Genomic DNA, 19,367 nt, shown 5'->3' with positions numbered 1-19,367 from the left:
CAAGCTTCTCTCCTCCACACTGGGACACCAGGCCCGCGGGTGGCAGTGACTCTCCGTGACTCAGCAGAAGCCAGGATCGCTGAGGGAGAGGCAGGATGTAGAAGCAGGCGGCCCAGAGAGGTCCAGGTAAAGGCCTGGGGGTGGGGGTCGGGGGCATGTGGGTCCTACTGGGGGGAAATAGCTCACGCTGCAGGGACCCCCTAAACTGCCACGTCAGGGGATACGCGGAAGCCCGGACCTTGGCAGAAGCGGGGTGACCAGAAATGGAGGGGTTGAGACCACGCCAGCCTCACCAGGACCCCCTCCTACGCTGCCTCTTCAAGGAAGGACACCCCTAGATGGCCAATCCGCAATCTGAGGAGGCGAGTGGGGAGGTCACATGCAGAGGGAGCACCCCAGCCCCCGGCTCCCAGGGGAGGGCAGGGGCTTGTCACCTCCCTGCCCCTGCTCCTCCCCAGGGTCTCAGGAGCCAGGACCCTCATCTTCAGGGCTGCCCCTCTGGCCCCTGTTTTCTGTTAGCATCCCTTGTCTCCTTTTCCATTCTCCCGTTTGTTGCTATGTCTCTGCTTCTTGGTTGCCAGTTTAGCAGAGTGCGTTCTCTTTTCAGATGGCAGCAATGCTACTGTTATTGGAATAAAATGAATAACGGAGGCGATGCTCCAGGTAAAGCAGAAAATCACAGACCACGTTCAATGCCAAATAAGACCTTTTGGGTGTGTGTGTTAGAGAACGACGGCTTTTTATGTAATAGTCTTAAAATCATGACAGCAAACACAGGCAGCCGTCGTGATCCAAGGCACCGTCTCTGTAATCAGATGAGGAAATTTGTGCATTAGCAGGTTTGACTAATGTTGAACCAGAGGAAGGATAAGCAAGAGGGATTTTTCTGCACTCACCTTTGAATACTCACATTTTAAGTATGGTTCAACTGAGCATCGGGTCTTAGTGATATAGTGGGAATAATGCAAATTTCAACATGTTTTCCCCAAATTTGGTATCAGCTTGCCATGTGATTGCTCCAGCTCAGCTTCTTCCGATGAGCACTCAGGGAGTGTCTGTGATGTCGTGGCCCATTTTCCCACCGGAGGTGAAGTGTGGAAACTGTACTTCCATTTAGGTTCCACTTTTAAACATCCTGGTCCTGGGTATTGAACAGTGTCACAATTTTTGTTGCAATCATCAAACATGACTTTGAAAACTCATGAGGAAAAGGAAGCCTGTTGCATTGACCCCTATTTCTGCTCCTTCTGTCCATTCTTCTTCCTTCCTGATGCTCTAAGATTCCTTCTTTTGTCATTACCTTAATGTTTGAAGAACTTCCTTTAGCCATGCTTGAAGGGTAGGTCTGTTAGTGACAAATTCTTTTAGTTTTTTTATTTCTGAGAATGTCTTTACTTTCCCTTTATTCCTGAAGGATACTTTCACTGAGGCTATAGAATTTGTGGCTCACAAATCAGTTTTTCAGCACTGGACAAATGTCATGCCTTTTCCTCTAGCCTCTGGGGTTTCCAATGACAAATCTGTTGTCATCCGAATTGGTGTTCATCTATCAGTAATTTGTCTTTCACGATTTTTTTTTGTCTTTGGTTTCCCGAAGTTTAATTATGATGTGTCTTGGATGGATTTCTTTGGGTTTATCCTGCTTAGGATAAGCTCAGTTTCTTGAATCTGTAGGTTTATGCCTTTTACCAAATTTCCCAATTTTTCAGCCATTATTTCGTGGAATCCTGTTTCAGCTCTACTATTTTTCTCTTCTTCTGGGACTTTGATGTTGTGAGTGTGGGATCTTTTGTTATTGTCCCACAGGTCCCTGAAGCTCTGTGAATTTTTTTTTTTTCAGTCTATTCTCTCTGTTATTGAGATTGTGTAGATTCTGCTGATCTGTCCTCAAGGTCATTGATCCTAGCCTTTGCCATCCCCGCTCCACTCCTGAGTGTGTCCAGTGAGTTTTCTATTTTGGTTATTGTAGTTTTCAGTTCTATAATTTTCTTTTTTTTTTTTTTTAAATAATGTCTATTTCTCTGCTGAGGTTTCTACTTTTTTGTTTTCAGAGAATTTGTAATTACTCACTGACACATTTTTGTTCACAGCTACTTTAAAACCCTGTTTGATGATTCCAACATCTGATCTGGTCTTGGTGTTGATATTGGTTGATCATCTTTTCCCACTCTGGTTGTGATATTCCTAGTTCTTGGAATGACATGCAATTTTCGATTTTATCCTGGACGTTGCAGCTATTATATCAGGAGACTCAGTGCAATTTGGATCTTTTATTTCAGCAGGCGGTCACCCCATTTAGGTTTAGCGTACAGTTCTTGGCCTGCTTCCTTGGGCTGTGGTTCTAATGGCAGTTTTAGTGCTTGGAGTGTTCAGTCTGCTTGTTATCTGGTGCTGGTGGGGCTCCCCCTGGTCCCTGCTGGTGCCACCTAAGGGGGTGGGGGCATCTTCCCCAGGCCAGACCACCTGATGCCTTCCAGTAGGGAGAGTTCCCAGCCCCAGAGCCTGGAGTGTTTCCTGGGCCAGATGGTGGGTTCCTCCCCTGGAGCCCCTGGTCGTCCAGTTGTTCTAGGTGAGGGAGGGCCACTTCTGGTCAGTCCTCTGCTGCTGCTGCTGGGTCACCTGGGCTTGTCAGTGGGCAGAACTCCTACTGGACCTGGGGGAGGGATAAGCCTATGTGCCCCGCCCTCTGTTCAGGGCTGCGGGTCAGGAGATGCCCAGCCTGTCCCCCTGTGCTGCTGGTCGGGGGTTGTGTGATGCCCCCTGCCCTGGTACCCCTCCAGCCTGGGCCCCTAACCGATCCACTTTCTCTGCCCACCTTTCAGAGTTCTCCTTTGGGTCTTTCTAGACCTAATCTGCTCTTTATCTAAAAGATCATATTTTAATTCTCAATACAGGATTTATCAATCACTACCTGTTACTTAATTGATTAAGTTATTAATTATAATTATCAATTACATTTGTCTCTCTCCTAAATTATAAGCATAGGACAGCTGAGGGCTGTAAGTGTTGTTCTGTATTTATGTGAGTAGGTACTTATCAACTTTATTTATGCAAATATTCTCAGTGCCTAGAATAGTGCTGAGCACAGAGAAAGTCAATACTGGTGAACTGAATGGATGAAACTAAAAAGAAAGAGAAGAGGGTGATTGTAGAAGTCTTCTTCACCCCCGAACAAGATATCAGGTCACCCTGCTTAGAACACAAAGGATGGACAACAATTTCCCAGGACAGATCAGGCAAGTGCAAACGTGGCCCACAGTGCAAGCTTGATCCTCCTCCTCGGCAAGCATTCATGGATGGAAGAATGTCAGCGTGACTCTGTAAACACCCTGAGGGAAGAGTGAGGGGCATGGGTATGTCTGGGGAAGCACTGAAGGGGGGTCTGGCTGGGCTGTCGCCATGTTCACACTGCCCGCTACGTTCACACTGACCACTGGCATCATCTCACTGGACGCTCATCGCCCATCTCTGCAAAGCAGAAAGAAGCTCCTTGCCGTGCCCCTGGGGCCCCTGGAGAGAGCCGGTTCCTGTGTCCGCCGCCCCTCGGCTGTTACGACCAGCAGCGTAACTGTGAGAGCTGCTAACCTAATCACATCCCACCCTCTTTGTAGGAAGAGGAAAACCATGTTGATACCCACTGCCAGCAAGAGTCCCCCCCTCCTTTGGCAGGTCCTGGAACAATACTGGGTTCCTGCGTTAGTCTGCGGGCCTAACACAAACCTATTTATTTTTGCTAATGAGACAGATGTAGAAGGTTGGGATTTTTACAGTGTTAGATATTATGCTCTATTAGCCAACCAATCTAATTATTTACAGGGATCAAGGATATTCACCGCCACCGCCCCAGTCTACTATTTATTATTGTAACATGTCTGAAAGGAGTTAACCATATTTGAATTTAATTAGAAGAGAACGTTCATGATTTCAGAATAAAGTTTATCCCTGCAAGTTTTGAAAATTAATTGATTTATTCCTACTTGGATTTCTAATGCTTCTGGAGCAATCTTTCACAAAAAGAATAATGGTTTCTTATCAATGACTTAACTATAAGAAGGTGACTAAGTGTCTTTCAAAAATAATTCCTCAGTTAATGTTACACGTCTATTTGCATGCTTTTTCTTGTAATTGTTATTCAAATAACAGACTAAATTCCACTCCCAGACACTGGCCAGGAGCTAAGCAAGACAGACATCATTGTGAGAAGCACTGAGCGGACAGCCTTGGAGGGGAAGTCAGAGCGTCCGCCAGCTTCTACATTTGTGTGAATGAAGGCTGATGACTCAGGGGCACAGATAGGAGAACGGGTCCCTGAGATACATTATAGAATCCCAGCCCCTGCGACCTTCAGGAACACACACACACACAAACACACACACACACACACACACACCCACATGAAGGCAGGAGGCTGGGTAAGTGTGAGTTCTCAGCCTTTAATTTTCAAAACCACCACACAAACAAATCAAAACCCAGACTTTAATCATCAAGTCATAGGACAGAAAGTGAAGAGAATAGCAACTATCCAGGGAATGTGGACAGTGTGACAGTGTATCATTCAGCCCAAACACTAACTCCATCCTCAACTCAGACAAAATTCTTTTTCTGCATTGCAACCATAGCTCTAGAGTCTAAAACAATATAATGTAATAATATGATATGATATATAGTATGAGCAACATAAAGCAACACAGCACAGCACAACTGTAATGTAAGACAGCGTAATATAAGGTAATGTAAAGTAACACAACATAACATGATATACTATAGCATCTTTAACTGTATCTCTGCTACTTACCTAGGTCCTTTCCAAATTCCTCCTGGACAGACTGAGCCCAGGCAGCTGAGGCACACGGACACTGAGGCCCACAGCACACCTGCAGAGAAAGCCAAACTCTGAGGTTTCAACTGATGCCTTTCACAAACACTTTACTTTGGAAAAATCAAAACAACAAAAACAACATTAGACTGGGCAATAGAGCCATACAATTTTGATCATGTGAGTAATAAACATTAGAGGTAGGCCAAAAAATGATTACAAAAATATCTTTTCAAATCAGCAGTTTTCACTGCGCCCACAATAAACATTTATCAAGATAGCCAATGAATATAAAAACACGTACATCTCTTTAGAATACCAAAACATGTTTTGGGAGCATCTGCATTCATAAATTGTGGGATGAATGGTTTCTGCATGCTGGCCTGACATAATTCACGCACGTTATTCCCTGCCCTAAGAGCGTTCTTTTGCACTGTGCATTATAGGAATGTCAGGCTCGATTTACATGAAGGGGGATTTCTGCAGGGAGCATTATTGATGGCAAATGGAAAATTCACCAGAAACTGGAAATCAGAAGTACTCCTGAAAAACCCCCTTTTCACTTGAAAGGGCTATAAATCTAAAAATAATCTTGAATTCGCAAGCAATCCTTTTATGCAATAAGTTGATAGCAAATATATTACTGAAGAGACACATAATTACCTTAAAATCTACCACAGTTAGAAATGTATTGGAACTCTTAAAATATAATTTACTTTTATAATAGTAAAAAATACAACAAATATTTTTACTGTTCATTTTTTCCTTTGAGTTTCACCTTTTATTTTTCAAATATATAAAGACAAAGTAGGACTATATATAAACTAATATCCCAGACTGTCCCAGGGAGCTCCAAAATTTCTAAATATATTAAAGGCTGATTTTTATTTATTTATTTATTTATTTATTTGTTTATTTATTTATTTATTTATTTTGGCTGCGTTGGGTCTTCATTGTTGCGCATGGGCTTTCACTAGTTGTGGTAAGCGGAGGCTACTCTTTGTTGTAGTACACGGGCTTCTCATTGCGGCGGCTTCTCTTGTTGCGGAGCACGGGCTCTAGGCGCGCGGGCTTCAGTAGTTGCAGCCCGTGGGCTCAGTAGTTGTGGCGCCCGGGCTTAGCTGCTCCGCAGCATGTGGGATCTTCCCAGACCAGGGACTGAACCTGTGTCCCCTGCATTGGCAGGTGGATTCTTAACCACTGCGCCACCAGGGAAGTCCTAAAGGCTAATTTTGATGAACAAGAGAAAGGGAAATTTTATCATCCCTTTCAGTACACGGAACCAGCAGTCCCAGAACTCTCCAGCTTGGCAGAAGTCATTTCTACGGCATCATTTCCCTTAAACAAGATCTTCTGTGAACAGAAGGGAATGGCCGGGACCTAGAGTATCTAGACCCAGGGTTTTCTTGCTGCATATTAGAATTTTAATTCGGCTAGCTCAAGGGGCATTTCATATCTCTATCTCCATCTCCATCCCCACCTGCATCTCCTTCTCCATTTCCATCTCCATCTCCATCCCCATCTGCATCTCCTTCTCCATCCCCATCCCCATGCCCATCTGTATCTCCTTCTCCATTTCCATCTTCATCTCCATCTGCATCTCCATCTTCATCTCCATCTGCATCTCCATCCCCACCTGCATCTCCGTCTCCATCTCCATCTCTATGTCTCTCTATAACTATACATCTACCTCTACATCCATAACCACCACCACATCTATATTCACATCCATAGCAAAACCATAACTACATCTCTAACATCTCTACCCGTATCTGTAGCTATGATTGTTCTACATCTGCATCTGTCCACACTGTAACTGTATCTCTATCCCTATCTATGTCTATAACTCATCCCTTCTTCTGGATGGCTCCATAGAGCGGGAGAGAGAGCTTTGGACTTGGAACAGAGATCTGAAGGTTGGAATTGCCTCTGTGGTTTACTAACTGTGCAAGCCTGGGTATGTTATTTTACCTCATTATATTTCAGTTTCCTCATCTGTTAAAAAGGGATGACAACCCTAGTTTATCTTGTTGGGTTATTGTGAATTTAAATAATGGATAACATGCGCTTTGTGAGCTACAAAATACCCATAAAAGTAAAACATTGTTAGTGATAAAATTTTTAGGTCCAGTTTGGGAAGTACTAATAAATTAGGATAGATTCTCATTTTAAGGCCCATTCTTCAGTGAGCGACTGTAGTTTATTATGCTTTTCTCACACTGGGGGAATCCATGAGGTGTAAAGGAGGAACCAGGAGCCAGACCGTGGAGCATATTCTCCTCTCTCAGCCTGTTTCTTCTTCTGTAACACTGTCAGTTGATTCCACTAGAAGATATTGCCCTAAGATCCGGGCTAAGTCCATGATAAAGGAAAAATTCAGTGTAAAGATAAGTAGGATAAATAGCATCACCTTTGGTGCAAAATATGCCAGTCCTGTGATTTGTGATGGGCTCCTATGCTCAGAACCTGGGGCCCCGGCATGGAGAGAGATCGGTGGCTCTGAGGGCCCAGCGGCAGGAAGAACCAATCAGAGCAGCCCTGTGGGGACCTGGGAGAGTGTGCAGCCACTGGCGCGCTTTCAGGTGCGTTTCATGTGCCACTGCTGCCCCCTAGCCCTGCCCGGCCTCCTCCTCAGAACTCCCCTTCCCGAGCAGGACAAACAGCGAGGGGGGTGGGGAGTGGGGTGAGGCTCAAGCCTCCAGCCAAGGCGTCAGCCTTGGTCGGGGAGAGGGACCCCAACCGCTGCTAACGTTCTGTGACACTCAAGCCCAGGTACACATGGCTCCCATCAGACAAACATCAGGTTAATGAAGTGCTTCCCAAGGCAACGCTTGTGCTTGGTTCTTGCATTGAACTTCTGCCTCATTCGAAGATTTCTTGACGCAGGGACAAACAGGCGCTTCTACGAGCCTGTTCCCGCCTGTGACCCCCGGGTCATCGTCGACAGCAAGCCTTTCCGGAGAAGCTCTGTGAGAACAGTGTCAAGTGCCGGAGAGGGAAATTGCAGGCGTGGGCCCTGCCCTTAGAGAACTGACACTTAGGGAGACAAATACACAAAAGACAACAATGACAGTGAGAACTTCTACTGCGCCGCACGACACAATAACACACGATGCAACACGAGGGTCTAAGGCTGTTTTTTAATTTTTTTTAATCTTTAAAAGAATTTTTTATTTTTTTATTTTGGCCGCGGCATGTGGGATCTTAGTTTCCTGGCCAGGGATGGAACCCTTGCCCCCTGCATTGGAAGTGCGGAGTCTTAACCACTGGACCGCCGGGGAGGTCCCTCTCAGGCTGTTGTGTGTGTGTGTGTCTCAATGTTTTACAGTCATAGAAACCCCCCCAGAAGGTAAACACTTTGTATATTAGCAAGCGCTGCTGACACTGGAGTAATTTTTCTGTCCTCCCAGATCAGTTTCTCACCACCTGACAGGCCCCACCTACAACCGGTGCGCTTTCAGTCTGCTGCCTGAAGTGGGCCTTTACGGCCTAATGCTTTGCTAATAAACTCACACCTGAGCACAGAGTGGAGGCATGTCAGGGCGTCCCATCGGCATTTTACATCTTGCTTTTAAAGTTTATGTCCTGGAGATTATGGGGCTGACTTCCTGGATAGAGTGATTTTATGACACTCACTTGAAAATTGGTTTAAAAATGCTGTAAAAGAGGAACATTAGTAGCAGGATGTTTAGGAATGCCACTGCCTGGGAGCCCATAAAGGTGACCAAGATATTTCTGTCAAGGTTTACAAGCTACACAGATCAGCCCTTCCAGCTCCTTAAGTAACAGTTGGTAGAGGGACCGCCTGGTGCCGGTGAGGTTACAGCCAACCGCTTCGAGCTGGCTCTTCAAAGAGGCATCTACCGTGACAGTGAACCTGGGTTCACTGTGTAGAAAGGCTGCCTCCTTGGGCGTGATCTGCCCCGGGGCAGACAAGCCTGGAGAGAGGGAGGAGTCTTAGAGAAACTTCACATGTTTCTAGCCCCCGTGTGTGGCTTGCAACCCCAGAGCCAAGAGCTGATAGAAAGATGTCAGTTCACTTAGATACAGACGAAGATATTCCTTGTTTTGGACAGGAAGACTCAAATGTTGTAAAAAATGTCCGTTCTCCCGTAACTCAATTCCAACTGAAGACCAAGAGGATTTGGGGGGTTCGGAGGTAATAACAAATGATATCAAAGTTGATCTGGAGAAACAGACATTTGAGGGTAACCAGGAAAGCACAGCGTGGGGACAAGAGGACACGCTCAGTGGACTCACCCCTGAACCCAGCCCTTCGCACCTGCGCCTGCTCACCCCTGGGTCTGGGCTCCCAGGGGTTAAAGCTCAGCGGCGAGGGGAGAGTCTAGCTCCCAGGCTGCTGATGTCAGTCGTCCTCAGGGGGCCTGTCCCAGGGCTTGGTCAGGGCCGGCAGCCCCTGGGGGGTGGCCTGGGTGAGGTCTGCCTTCTCCTGGTGAATTCCCTGACGTGCTACAGGCACTGTCTCCCCACCCAGGCTTGGTGGCAAGTGGGGACTCAGGATGCAACCCACCCCCCTTCCAGGCAGCTCTGGCTCTGTCCCCGCCCGGTCCCCCTCAGAACCCTTTGCTGGGAGGGGGCCTGGCCATGAAGCAGCCTTTCCCAAAAGCATCTGGGCCGCTTTGACCTCATCTGGAAACTCCCAAGTGGGAGGTCGGTGATCGCCTCCAAGATCTGTACACGTGTGCAAATAAATATGTACAAGCATCTATGCACAACATCGTTTACATAGGAATACAAAACAAAAAACTGTAAACAATCTGAATGTCTATCCACGCGCAACTGGTTAAATACGTGCAGTAAGGACTAGTTAATCAATGGACGACTGACTAAGTGGTGAGAAGAATGGAATACATCTGTACATGTAAGATAGCCAAGATACACTGTTAAATAAAAATATCAAGTAGCAAAATAGATCTCAACTGTGTAATTAAAAAACACATTTATGAGTAGAAAAATCGGGAGGAATGGCTAGAAACCTTTACCCTACTGGGTGCACCCAGAGAACAGACCTGAGGGCCAGCGGAGAAGGACTACCCTCTTAAGTATGGCTTCCTCATGTTTCCGTCTTTTTCCTCTTTAGAAAGTGCAGTTTAAAAGCTTTCTAATGTACAAAGTGCTGAAAGTTCAGCATCCATTTCCCAAAGCTCTCAGTGCCCTCTCCTCGGGCAGTTTATGAACTGGTTGTCCAGTCGGAACATCCCCCAACCAGGCAGCTTCCTCGCCATGACCTGTGCCAAGGCCGGAGCAGGACCTGCGCAGCCAGAACCGCGCGCGGGGGCCTGCTCCTGCCCTTGGCCGGCAGACGTTTAACGGGGCTGGAGCTGCTCACGCCATCAGGCTTTCATAACAAGGCGGAGTCTGCGGTGCGCCCGAGGACGCATCCTGTCCTCTCCTTGGGCCTCTGTGCGCCCCGTCTCCCTCCTGGATCGCCTGCCACGTGCGCCCACGTGTTCTTCCTGCTTCACTTCCTGCCATTCAGCGGGGTCCTGGGTGGGAAACGTCGCTTCCTTTCAGTCAGAGATAAGGTGTTTTTGTGTCTACACTGCCTGGGTGGGGGAGGGAACTTTAAAGATGTCTGTGCAAGTCTCTTATCTTGGAATTCCTGGGGTCCTGCTGTCCCGTGGCTGTCAGATGGTTATTGTGTACAGGGTAGGGGGCCCGAGGGTACACACTAAACTAAGACAACAGCACCCTGGGTGAAGAAGGCCAAATCCTGAATACACAGGAATTATCCATGCCTCTTCTCGCCTTTCTTCTACTCGCGGACGCTTGATCATCTCTTTATTTATACTTCAAGGAGAGTTAGCCAGGGATGGTGAAATGAACTTAACAATTAACCTAAGATGAAATCTTGTTAAAATCAGAAACTGACACCAAAGGCTGAAGAGGAAGTGGAGGAGGATGCTGCTATTTTTAGCTGTGGATTTAAATTCCCATGATTCCCTGTAATTTCCCCCCAGCTAATTACAGGTCCACATCCTTTCGTTTCCTCTGATTAGCCCTTGTAAGTCTCAACTCCTACGGATACTACAGCCACACAATTTCTTGGCAAATTAAAGCTCCTTTCATGCATTTAAAGCATTCTTTCAGTCTTTAATCTCCTGTGTAAAAGTTACAAGTTTGCTATGAATTTCTTAGAAACCTGTATTTCATAAACATCGATATATAACCCAATGTGTAAATGTCACACAATCCATGGTTAGATTCTGGTTTTCAAATAATGGTGTGATGATGGTAGCTAACTTTTACTGTGTCCTTGCACTTTATGGATGTGTCAATTAATTAGAATAACCATATCAGGCAAGCAGCTCTATTTCCATTTACAGATGCGAGAAAAGGCACAGCAGGTGAGTGACCTGTCCATGGTCCTGAAACCTAGACGTGGTGAAGCTGACATTCTAACCCAGGACTCTGAGATTGGAGAGCACATTCCTAGGCACCCTCCCATCTAATTACCAAACTCTCAGTTCATCTGCCGATGTTCACAAGAGGTCAGGCCAAGCATCCAAGGCACTGCGCTGCTGGGATCACGGAGCAGCGTGGGTGGTCAGAAGCAGGGGCCTGCTGCCTGGGCTTTGACGGGAGCCTAGTGCTGCTCAGAGGTCACATGTGTTTCCCCCATCCACTCCTGTACGACCCCACCTCTTCTCTCCCAGGACCTCAAACACTACTCCGCACTCTTCCCTCTGGCGGCTGACCTTGCTGTTTATTTCCCTGAGAGAAGAGTGGCAACTGGAATAGACTTTCACATGCTCCCTGTGCAGAGCTGTGTCCCCCTAACTTCACATGTTGAACTCCTAATCCCCAGTATTTCAGAATGTGACTGCATTTGGAGATGGGTCTTTAAAGAGGTGATTAAGTTAAATGAGGTCGTATGGGTGGGCCCTGATCCAATGTGACCAGTGTCCTTATAAGAAGAGGAGACCAGGACACAGACATACATAGAGGGACGGCCGTATGAGGACATGGGGAGAAGACAGCCATCTACGTGTCAAGGAGACAGGCCTCAGGAGCAATGACCCTGTCCACACTTTGATCTCAGATTTCCAGCTTCCGGAATTGTGAGAAGATAAATTTCTGTTGCTTAAGCTGTCCAGTCTGGGGTACTCTGTTATGGTGGCCCCAGGAAATGAACAGACACAGACCAGCACCTCTATCCCCTCCCTGAACCTGGACCCATGCATGCTATCCCTCCTGCATTAGGGAATAATGGCTTTATTCTGCCCCTTTAAAACACCAACAAATATACAAACTGCCAGTGTTTCATTAGCACGGAGTAATGGATGTTTCTAAACTTTGATTTACTTTCACAGATTTAGAATTGTTTTCTTGAGAAAAATCCTGTTTCCCCTTCAGAAGCCCCCTTGGTCCAGCTCTCCAGACACTTGGGATGACCTCCAGCAGGCGAGAGTCTCGCTCAGTTTCCATGAAAGGACGCCAACTCTGATCATCTGTTGTTTGACTTCCGCCCATAATAAGGAAAATCTTCATTTTAGGCTCTTTCTAAAATCTTTGCTGGCTCCACTGGTGTGCTGTATCTAATAACCAGCTCTATAAGGGGGAGGGAAAGGGCCCTGATTTGCAGCACTTGCTGATTTCCATGGTGTAAATGCTCCCAGCACGGCCGATCTCAGCTACCAATGTGAGGTCACTGAACAAGGAGCAGCATATTGTTGTAAAGGACACGTAAGTAGACTCAAGGAAAGTATAATAAAATAATTAGGACGTGATGGATTTTCAGTAGTTTTTACCTTTAAAAAATATAGTTTAATTAAGTGTAAGTTTATGTAATTTAGTTTTAAATAGTGTTGTGTTTAACAACTGGCTTTGCAAAATTCCTAAAAATTAGCAACTTGCTTTCACAAGCCAGCGCCAGGGGTCTCCAGCACATCACTGGGTGGTCATCACTTACCAAAATTCTAAAGCCCATTTGTTTCTTTAGGGTGTAGAGTTCATACTTGGATTATGCTGGGTCATTAGAGAACTTTGTATTTGGACCGTATAATTCCTTTTGATTGAACAATATTCGAAGCCCCTTCCTATGTCAAGGGAATCCCCCATCCTATGAAGCAGGGAGTCTACTCCATGAAAGAAGTGGAAAATAGCACTCTCTTCCTTTGCAGCTCAGGTGTGTGCTCATGACCCAGGCTCTGCCAATTAGCCACATCCAGGGTCCAGATGGGAGAAGTCTTAGAAGTGACCAGCGTCAGATAAGCCGTGGATGGGCTGTGTGTCTACACTCAGAAATGGCGCACTGGTGTCTTCAAGGGACCAGCTCTTGACTGGGGCATCTTTCCTTCAAGTCTGGTTCTCTGGTCCTCCTGGAGATTTTGCAAGGTACCTGGTATTCTTTCTCTTCCTTTTTAAAAACTAAACTTTAAATTTTTGATTTACAGAAAAGTTGCAAAGAGACTAAGAGTTCCTGTGTGCCCCGTATCCAGGCTCCCGCGCTGTCTTCCTCTTACTTACGGTACATTTATCACAACCAATGAACTAATGTTGATACATTATTATCCTTAGCCTCCTCTAAGGCCCGAGATGATTTTCCAAACTTCCCTTGTTTTTGATGACCTTGACAACTTTGGGGAGTACTGGTCTGGTATTTTGTAGAATGCTGTTCAATGTGAGCTCATCTGACATTTTTCTCATGGTTGGACTGAGGGTGTGCGTTCTGGGAGAAAGGCCTCATGGGTGAAGGGCCGTTCTCATCACCCCACATCAAAGGTGCATACTGTCAACGTGACTCGCCTCTGATGGCGCTCACACTGACCCCCAGGTTTCTCCACTGCAGTTACTTTACTTTTCCTTCTCTTGTCTGTTCTTTGGGTGCAGGTCACTAAGTCTAGCGACACTCAGGGGTGCGGAGATAAGCTCCACTTTTTTGTGGGGGAGAATTTACCTAAATTAATATTTGTTTATATCAGTATTGACTCATGAATATTTACTTTATACTTTAATTCTAACCCAGTATTTGCTATTTATTTTGATGTTCGAATTATTTTTGCTTTGGCCATTGGGAACTCTTTCAGGTTGGCGCCTGTGTCCCTCTGTCATACCCCTATACCTTCATCGTTTTGGTTTTTGATCACTTTTTTTTTTTTTTTTGCAGCACCGTGAGACTTGTGGGATCTTAGTTCCCTGACCAGGGATCAAACCCTGGGCCCTGGCAGTGAGAGCACTGAGTCCTAACCACTGGACCGCCAGGGAATTCCCTTGATCACTTTCCTATTTTCTGGCACTACGAGATGCTCCAGGCTCATGGTGTATATTTCTTGCCCCAGCCCTAGAATCAGCCACCTCCCAAGGAACCTTGGCTCTTTATTATAGAGAATGGAATTAGAAACCATATTGTGTCTGCCTGTCTGTCTATCTATGTATCTATCTATCTATCTATCTTTCGTGTCTATCTCTCTGTATCCCCTATTGCGCTCTTCCTCTGGAGAGCCCTGACTACTACACCACTCCTGCAGCCCCAGGGGCAGAGGGAGCCTGTACTTACCGGTATGCTTGAGCACATACTCAGGCACACAAATGAGAGCAGAATAATTTCGGGGGAAGGGGAGGTGAGTGGTTAGGGCAGAATGCCCAACAGAGGGACCTGGGAGTTTCCCTCTGTGTCACCCACGATGAAGCCAGGTTGTGGTTTTATTGCGTGGCGAGGGGCAATAGTACTGTGGAAAGGACAGGAGTGAGTGAGTCAGGTGGATCTGGGTTCGAATGTGGACTATGTGAGGTCGCTTACCCTCTCCTCAGTGTCATCAATGGTAAAATGGAGCCGACAATACCTACCTCACAGAGTTATTGTGATGGTTAAATTACATAATGCATGTGAGACCCCTGGAATGTACTGGTTATTCTACAAAAGCTAGTTCCCACCACCCTCTCTCTCTCTCTCTCTCATTCACACATTTAGTTCTTTATCTAAGAAAGATTTACTGAGCTCCTAATACTTGCCAGGCACTGTGCTTGGTGTTGGAAAATCGTGAACCAGACAAATTAGACTGGACAGAAAACAAACCCATACAGAGGTAATTTCAGTGGTCCTGTTTTGAGGAAAATAAACAAGGTGAACTGAGCAAGCACCTGGGTTGGTCTCTGATGGCCTCTCTGCGCTGATAACATTCATGCTGCAGTGTAAGTGACAAGGGGGCAGTTGTGACCCAGGGGAAGCGCATTCTGGGCCGAGCGGACGGAAGGGCACAGGCAATGGGGCAGTGGTAGGAGGCTGAGGAGGTGGGCGGGGCGGGGTCCGGGGTCCCTGCAGGTCTCCGTGAGAGGCTAGTGTTTGAGTCTGAGCAAGATGGGAAGCTCGGGGAGGGGGCGGGGGAGGGAGAAGTCTGACTTCCGTGCTTATCTCTTGGGCTGGACTGGTGCGGGGCAGGCTGGGAAGAGGGGATGTGGGGAGATGGCTCAGAGGCCACTTGAGGGACGGGGTGGCTCTGGCCAGGAGATAGCAGCGGGGGTGTGAGAAGTGGCTGACCTGAGACGTGCTTTGGTGGGAGAGGCGACAATTCTTGGTGATGGGTGGGCTTTGGGGTGCAAGGGGCGGCGTGGAATTCAGAATGACGCTCGGGTTTGGAGCCAAGCAACCGATGCCCGTTCTCTTCTTCCTCTGACCCATGAAAGCTCCAGCAGAAACACAGGGTTGTGTGGAAAGTTTCCAAATGAACTTTTAAGGCCATAAACAGAGTTTTGAAAGGACCTTAGGCATCAGTAACTGAAGCGAGGCCCAAAAGGCCACACCTGGCAGAGCTGGAACCTGGTTTCCAGAATCCTTGCTTGGTGTTGACTCCACTCTAAGATGCTCCCTTTAGCAAGGGGTCAAGCTGAGGCAGAGAAGCCACAGTTTAGGCTACCAGACAGTGGTGCCTCTTAAAACAATTCCTTTATTTAAATAGTGAATAGACATAGTTTATGCAACATATACGATGCATAAACAGCAACGCAATGAGGCGCTGTGACCCCTGTCCCCACCCCGCACGTGTAAGAAACGTGCGTTATCATTCCCTTTGCAGCCCTCTGAATGCCTCTGCCCAGTCTCTCCTCTGACCTTCCTTCTTAGAGGTTTATCACTGCTCTTCTTTATAATTCTACCACACGTTTGCATCCCTAAGTAATATCCTGTTTAGTTCTGCATGGCTTTGAACTTTATGTAAGTGGAATCATACTGTTTGTATTCTTCTGTGACCTTTTTTTTTTTTTTTTTGCTCAGTGCTGTCGTAGAGACTCACCCATATTGTTGCTTGCAGCTGTGGTTCGTGGATTTTTCACGCCAGGGTAAAATTCCAGTACGCGAACACATCACAATTTGTTTACATTTTCCACTGTAGATGGACAGCTGGCTTGTCTCTAGACTTTTGCTTGTTTATCTCTCTTGCTGTGAGTATTTGGATAAAGGAAAAAAAGAAGCCCTTTAATAGAGGCTGGAAGGAATTCAGCTTACATCTGAACATTGCTTGGCTTGGTTTTGTATGGGGCATAAAGACAAAAAAAAAATTGGTTTCTATGTCCTTATGTCTCAAAACTTTGATCTCATTGTAATCAAGAGAATCAAAGCAAGGCCCAGTGGAATGAAGGAAACAATCCTGAATTTTGGCAGGTTCAAAGACACGTCGTGATAGTGAAACTGGAGTACATAGTAACAAGCAGCATTCTCATTTGTGGACACTTGAGTCGTAATGTTGCACACACGGGCAACGTCCATACAATTATCTACCTTGGTATAGAAATCTGAAGACTTACTGAAGTTTGAAGAAGTCTTTGGGGAATTTCTCAGGGCAACCAATCTATTGACCAATAAATACTCGTAAACTGTCTCCTTTGGGCAAAGCATTCTAATAGGTATTGCAGGAAATACATGGAGGTTTACATGATGCAGGAAGAGATACTCCAGACCTGAAAGAGCTTGTACTCTGACTGTGGATAGACACACATGCAGGAAATGCTGAGATAAAATATAAGGTCGTGTGTGCCAGGTGTCAGATGGATGGCTGCACGTTCTCTGTTTTCCTCCTGTAAGCGCCCCCAGAGCAGGGACTGAAGCAGTATTCTTTCCATGGTGTGTTCATGGTTTTGAATGAATGAATGAATGAAGAGACTGGAATTGCCAGGAAAGACTTTTTGGAGAAGGAAGGTCTTGGTGTGGACAGTAAAAGAGTGGTAGCACGGAATCTGAAGAGGAGGAAAGAGGGTATGAAATGGGTAAAAGTTCCGGGCCTTGGCAATGGCAAGCCCCGGGGGATTGGAGAGAGGAGGAAGCCAGCCTGCAGGAAAGGGTTCTTTAGAGAGAGAAGTGGGAACAGTTGGAAGGGCAGGGTGGGGCCCCAAAGTCAAGGTCTTGAATGCCAGTTCAGGAGTCTGATTTTTTCTACAGGTAATGAGAATACTGCATTGCAGTGCTTTCAGCAGAGGGGAAGAACTGTGTTTTGGGGGAATTCATGTTTTAGGGGGATGCAGAAAAGAAGGTGTCAGCTGGGGTGACAGAGATAACTGAGACACCCCTTACCAGCTTGGGTGGGACGATTTTACACAATGGCAGTTGGAGAGTGCCCAGGGGCCGTGAGAAGGGGCAAGCCCTAACGCACAAGCACTTCTCAACAGCTTCGTATTTTCTAATGTCTCTTTGGCCAAAGCAAGTCACATGTCCAGGCCCAGATTCAAGGGTGGAAAATAGGCTCCATTCCTTGCTGGGAGGAGGGGCAAAGCCACAAGGCAAAGGGGTGAGTGTACAGGGAAGAGCTTGTGGGCATTTTTGAGGTCTACTACCCTGGGCTAAGTGTTGTAAGTACCAAACACAGGGAAACAACTAAGATCAAAGGTGAGCGAACCTTTACAGACAGCTGCATAAAAGAAAATAAAAAGGTCTAGATGGCTGGAGTATTGGGTTAGAAAGATCAGAAATGCTATATTTATTGACTTTCTGGAATATGTGTCTAAACGTCACATCTTAAAATCAGATCTCATTACCCTCTGATTTGGAGAGATTACCCCAGAAATTATCCAGGTCATTTCACGCAGGTATTTAACCCAGCTCTCAGAAGCTGGGTGTTCAGAAAAACAGATACTCCTTTATCTTTCCCAGGTTCTTTAGGGTTCAGAGACTTTTAAAAAATAGAGATGAACACTGAATTTAACCACTTGAAAATTATTCCTGGATTCTTATCAGCCTATGGCAGCAGCAGTACTGGCTCAGAACAAACCTCATGTTCTCCAAGTCCCCACCACCATTTTCTGGCATAAGGCATTATAGGCACAGTATGTGGAGACCTACAAGCTTTTCAGGGGCCATAAAAGAAAAAAGTTGGAGTCGTGAAAAAAGTTTTAGTTCAAAATCACAAAAAGATACTTCAAAATCTAAATTAACATATATCATAAAAATAATTTGAAAGCAATTTGTAGATTTTCTCGCTTCCTAAGAATTCTCAGAGATGCCAAACGTCACAGCCAATAGCAATTTAAGTGACTTTCTTATACGCCCCAAGTCCAAAAGTAAAATGATAAATATTCCTTCAAATTCATTTTTATTGCAAACAACAACAGAAAGGTACTTAATGCAGAATAGGGGTGAATTACAGTAAGTCCCCTACATATGAACCTTCAAGTTGCGAACTTTCAAAGATGTGAACGTGTGTGTGTTGGAACGTCCATTCAGGTAAGGTAGTTCACGTGTCTGGCGTACATTGTCACGTGCGTGCATCCTCTACAAGTGGTTGTGCTTTTGTGTACTCTACTGTACAGTACTGGATACAGTACAGTACTACAGTACCTTTATTTCAAGCCCAGGATGTCCGGAAGCAAGCGTAACAGCAGCGGTATAGAGCCAATTGTGTTAGTGGGGTACCTAGGCTAACTTCTTGGACTTAACGAACAAATCAGATTTGCTAACGCTCTCCAACGTAACTCATGTGTAGGTAGGGGACGTATGTACTGTATGTGGCATATTTGGCCGTCCCCAAACTAACGGATCATGGAGGCTCTCAGGAGGGTCATGTAGCCTCCCTAGTACTGGGCCGCCCTCGGATGTGGCAGGGCCTCACGTTCACGGCTATCTACATTATCCAGGTGGGGAAGCCCAAGACCAGCGGCAGCCCAACCGCTTATCAGACCCACAGAAGCCAGGTTTCCGGGGTTTCCGCCCAAAGCGCGTCCAGAAACAACCAGTTTCCGACCTTTTAACTTACTTTGGCGGAGTGACAGTTCCCGCGGGAGGCCTCCTGCTGGACGCCGCCTAGGGCTCTGCAGGCGGGGCTCGTGCTGGTGAGGGGCGCTGACTGCTGCGGCCATACAGGATAAACGCCTGCTAACCCGGCGCGCCGGCCCGCCCATCTCCGTTAGTTCATCCTCACCGGGCGGGGGAGCACGCGCCCGGAGACCCGACCCCAACCGCTAGCTCCTCACCCCGCTCCCTGCGGGAATTCGCGGGCGCCCGCCGGCCTCCGCTCCCCGGGGCCGTGGCCCGCAAGCCCCGCCCGGAAGGCCCCGCCCCTCAGCCTCAGGCCCCTCAGGCGTCGCGGCGCGCTCCTCTGACGCA

The 19,367-nt window shown here is 46.7% G+C and overlaps 1 long non-coding RNA gene across 2 annotated transcripts; it reads right to left on the bottom strand.

The window, feature by feature from the left end:
- Positions 1 to 4,413: 4,413 nt before the first annotated feature.
- Positions 4,414 to 19,322, bottom strand: LOC309665864. Of its 2 annotated transcripts, none has more exons than XR_014266732.1 (3): positions 19,018 to 19,322; positions 16,069 to 16,214; positions 4,414 to 7,852 (listed from the first exon to the last, which is right to left on the bottom strand). It is a non-coding gene; the product is annotated as an uncharacterized lncRNA (long non-coding RNA). The 2 variants fall into 2 exon arrangements; XR_014266733.1 differs by lacking the exon at positions 4,414 to 7,852 and adding an exon at positions 10,332 to 15,663.
- Positions 19,323 to 19,367: the final 45 nt, after the last annotated feature.

The sequence above is a fragment of the Balaenoptera physalus genome, assembly GCF_965194825.1.
Source record: "Balaenoptera physalus genome assembly, chromosome: 8".
In the NCBI taxonomy this organism is placed as follows: Eukaryota; Metazoa; Chordata; class Mammalia; order Artiodactyla; family Balaenopteridae; genus Balaenoptera; species Balaenoptera physalus.
The sequence above is the reverse complement of the archived record's forward strand: the minus strand, read 5'-3'. Positions and strand labels throughout refer to the sequence as shown.